Here is a 3,890-nt window from a genome sequence, read left to right on the forward strand (position 1 = left end):
TGCTGGTGCTGCCTGGCCCCACCCTCCATAGCAACAGGCCCTGCCCTTGGTGATGGCTCCAGGGGCATTGCCAGCGTCCCTTTGGACACACCCCCTTAGTGACAGGCCCCACCCCCCGGCAACGGCCCGGGGGTCGGTGCCGGTTCTCTCCCCTTAGCGACAGGCCCCACCCCCCGGCAACGGCCCGGGGGGCGGTGCCGGCTCTCTCCCCTTAGCGACAGGCCCCGCCCCCCGGCAACAGCCCGAGCCTGTGTTTGCTCCGCTCGGGGGGCTCGGTTTGGGTGTTTTCTCTCCCCACTCCCTCCCGTGCCGGGAACTCCAGGCGGCTCTCGTACGGCTCCCGGGGCCTTCACCCCCCGGGGGGCTCGGCCCGCCCCTTTCGCGGGGCGCTGTGGGAAGGGCGGGGGCGGGGCCCGGGGGTGGAAGAGCCCCGGCTCTGGCCCTGGGCTTCTCTGGCGTCGGTGCTCCCGTGTTCCCTCGGGCGGTCGCAGCTTTGGGGCTGTCTCAGCCCCCCGGGCAGGCGTGCTCTGGCGTTTAGAGAAGCGGAGGCGTTGCCTGAGGTAAGGATTCCAGAGCTTGGCACTCTTTGGCGGCATCTGTACTAGAAAGGTCCCTTGTGGCCTGCTTTGCTTTTTTTCTCCCAGGATGCTGTTTTGGGCGCTGAGGGGGCGGTGAGACGGGTTAGTGGTATGGTGTTCTGTTTGGGGTTTGGTTTTTGCTTTGCTGTTTTTTTTCCCCTCGTGAGATCATTTTATTGTGCTGCTGCAATTCCTGTCTTTACTGAACCCGGAACCTTGGGGGTTTTCACTAGTTGTGCCGTTCACTGTTTCAGGTGTTGCCTTGGCCTCTCAACAGCCGTGGCACAACCTGCAGCGATGCTGCCTCTCCAGGCCCCCGCAGGCCCCGCTTTCTTGTCCAGCCAGGCGGGAAAGCGTGGTTGTTGCAGAAACAGCTACGCCCTGCAACTCCTCCTCAGGTTGTTGGCTCGGCCCCAACAGCGTACAGGCTGCTGAGGTCACCGCCTCCGCGCGGGACGCAGGCGGCCCGGAGAGCTTTACCCCGCGCCATTTCCGTCCCCTCTGGGCAGCAGCGGAGCTGCCGCCGCTTCAGGCGGCCGCTTTCTCGAGGGCGAGGAGCTGGGATGACAACGGGCCGCTGCAGACTCTGGTCAGGGTAAGAGGCTGTTCCCTGGGGAGCCGGCGCAGGGGGAGCGGAGGTACGCACGGGCACTTGTCGGTGCCCCTGGCCGGTAAAGGGAAGGTTAAATTGTTAGAGTGCAAATAAATACATATTATTTAGGGAGGAGTCGTGACTAAATTTAATCACACCTATTACTGAACAAACCAGGCAGTCATTATTCCTAATCTGTAGTTAAAAAAAATAAAGGCAGTCCTTTTTTATGCCATAAATAGAGTTGCGAGTCATTAATAGCTCAATCTAAATACAGCCGTTACTAAATCAACTGCAGGCATTAATGACTCCTGATCAGAAACAAAATAAGGAAATTTTCGAATCTAGAATGAAAATCGACCCGGAAAGCTAAATTGGGAGCGGGTAGTACTGAAATTGTAACAGGGCTGTTAGAAAGTTCAGAGGCAGCGACAGCTCCTGCTTCCAACCCAAGCAGTAAACGAAGCTTTAGGTTCTTAAATGAAGAGAAATAAAGGTGAGCTGTTAAACAGTGGCTGGGGTCAAGCGTAGCTATTAAGAAAATTTGCAGGTACGGGTGATTCCTGAGCAGAACTAACAATTCCAGAAGATTTAGATTTAAAAACTACAGAGCTAATGGAGTGCCACAACCGCCCGGATGTAACTGCAGCCGCTTTGGGGGAATGCCCCAGCCCCCCCAGCCACCGCTATTAATTACTGCCAAGGAGAGCGAAAGTGAAAGTAGAAGCAGTGCAGGTGAAGTGTGAGCAGTACGCTTTTTCCTAAGTCATCTCTTCGTGTCAGGAGAGGAAAGAAAATGGAAAGAAGATGTTTGCAGGGGGTCTGTGCTGGGTTACCTGCGCGTCTCTTCCGTGCGTCCTTGAGGAGACATTTAGCTCCTGTTGGGCGCTCGCAGGTGGAGACAGGGCGAGCTGGAGGCAGGATCGGTGCCGGCACTGATAAAGGGATGGGCAACGAGCGGAGAGAAGAGGGGGCAAGGGCTGAAAAAGGGTCACCGGTTCTGCAGGGAAGGCAGCGGGATGTGACTCGGCAACCGCTCTGACGAGCGCAGGGTCATTCGCTGCGATGAAGTCAGGGTCTGCGGTTGGCCCGGAGAGGCAGCAGAAATCCCAAACTCTTTGCAGGGATACCGGCCAGATTAGGGCAACACCTGAACAGTAAAACCATTTAGGGGAAGCAGAGCTGGGCTGCACCGCGTGGCCAACCTCCCTCTTCTCCGTGAGTCCCAAAGGGGCAGCTCCAAGAATGTGCTGAGAATTCATCCCTTGCGCTAAAAATGAGACGCAAGTAGCACCCACCCGTGAATTTTATTTTCTCTCTCGCTCTGCGGCTCCTGCCTGCTTGTCTCTCCTCAGTGCTCACCTGCACCTGTGCTCGGATGGGGCAGCTGAGGGAAGGTGCTGCCATCTCCCCAGCCCCGGCGGACCGCCCCTCAGCTGTGTCCTCTGTCAGGGAGCGTCGTCATCTCTCCTGCCTCCCAGAGCGTGTCCTGTAGTGGCAGACGCGCGGGCTTTTCCCTGCACGCGCATACGGGAAGGGAAGGGAAGGGAAGGGAAGCACAGTGAGAGCTGGGCTTGTCAAAGAGTAATGGGGGTGGTGGGAAGCGTAGCTAGAACCGGAGAGCTACAGCGCAAAAGCGAAGCGGACGGGACACAAAAGTAAAATGGTGCACAGGAGTGCTGAGGAGAGAACTCCCGCAGCACACAGGAAATCAGTGTCAGAATCTATTGTCTTCTGACTGCCAAATTAAAAATAATGGCACGCTTTGCAACGCTAAGCTCGCTCTAATCGTCTGAACTGTTTCTTTCCAACCCCCACCGCCCCCAGCACACCGCTCAGCCTCCTCAGCCTGAAATGCCTTGTTTTCCTTCTTTTTTTTTTTTTTTATGACAGGGCAACTTCTGTTCCCGAGGTGGTGCCTACGGTACAGCTATCTCTTCGAAGACAGTTTGGTTTAGGTCAGAGAATGTTGAGCCTGGACTGAATCAGCCTCTGTTTCTATTTCTGGAAATCGTCGGTCCTGTGCATCAAGCCCGGAAAAAAGGAAATATGAACCAAAGGACGTGGGGCCTGCAGGGCTAGGAAATTATTTGAGAAGAGGTTCAGTGGGGAAATGACTCTTTGTCTGTGGGGCGTCCAGGCAAGCAACCCAGCTGCTAGAAAGCGGCGCTGTCCCCAGGATGGCCTCGGCGGTCCCGTTGGAGTCGGGGCAACAAGGACAAGGCAGGGTGAAGCATCTGGCCTGCCGTGTGGAACGTGACTGTACAAAGCACGTGTGATGCACTGCAAGTTTACTTGTTTAAACTGTGAGTTAAAGAAGGTGTGCGGTTGCTTTGTAAACAGCCGACGCTCTAAAGCTACACCCATCTAACTGCTAGCTGTATTAAATCTATCGTATTGCTGTTTCTGCATTAAAAAATAAAAAAGAAAAAAACCAACACACCTATGTAAGCACTTCTAAGTACAACGGAAAACCACTGTTTAACGCGTGGCATGTGTGGGTTGTTTTTTTGGGGTGGGAGGGTGGGGTGTATGACAAAAACCTGCGAGAGACACACGCACATACGCACATGTCATGTTTAGCGCTCACCTAAACCCAAAAAAGAAAATCCACTCTTTATTTTGCAGCATTAGCATTAGCTTCCAGCGCACAGCCTGAGCGCGTACCTCTGCTCTCACCGTCTGCTCCCTCTTCAACCGTGTGTGGCTGTCATCAGCTT

The 3,890-nt window shown here is 55.1% G+C and overlaps 1 long non-coding RNA gene across 2 annotated transcripts; it reads left to right on the forward strand.

The window, feature by feature from the left end:
* Window positions 1–442: 442 nt before the first annotated feature.
* On the forward strand, window positions 443–3,642 carry LOC142050913 (uncharacterized). Of its 2 annotated transcripts, none has more exons than XR_012658200.1 (3): window positions 443–560; window positions 833–1,216; window positions 3,064–3,642. It is a non-coding gene; the product is annotated as an uncharacterized LOC142050913 (long non-coding RNA). The 2 variants fall into 2 exon arrangements; XR_012658199.1 differs by having other exon boundaries at window positions 833–1,173; window positions 3,064–3,638.
* Window positions 3,643–3,890: the final 248 nt, after the last annotated feature.

The sequence above is a fragment of the Phalacrocorax aristotelis genome, unplaced genomic scaffold, assembly GCF_949628215.1.
Source record: "Phalacrocorax aristotelis unplaced genomic scaffold, bGulAri2.1 scaffold_61, whole genome shotgun sequence".
Classification (NCBI taxonomy): domain Eukaryota; kingdom Metazoa; phylum Chordata; class Aves; order Suliformes; family Phalacrocoracidae; genus Phalacrocorax; species Phalacrocorax aristotelis.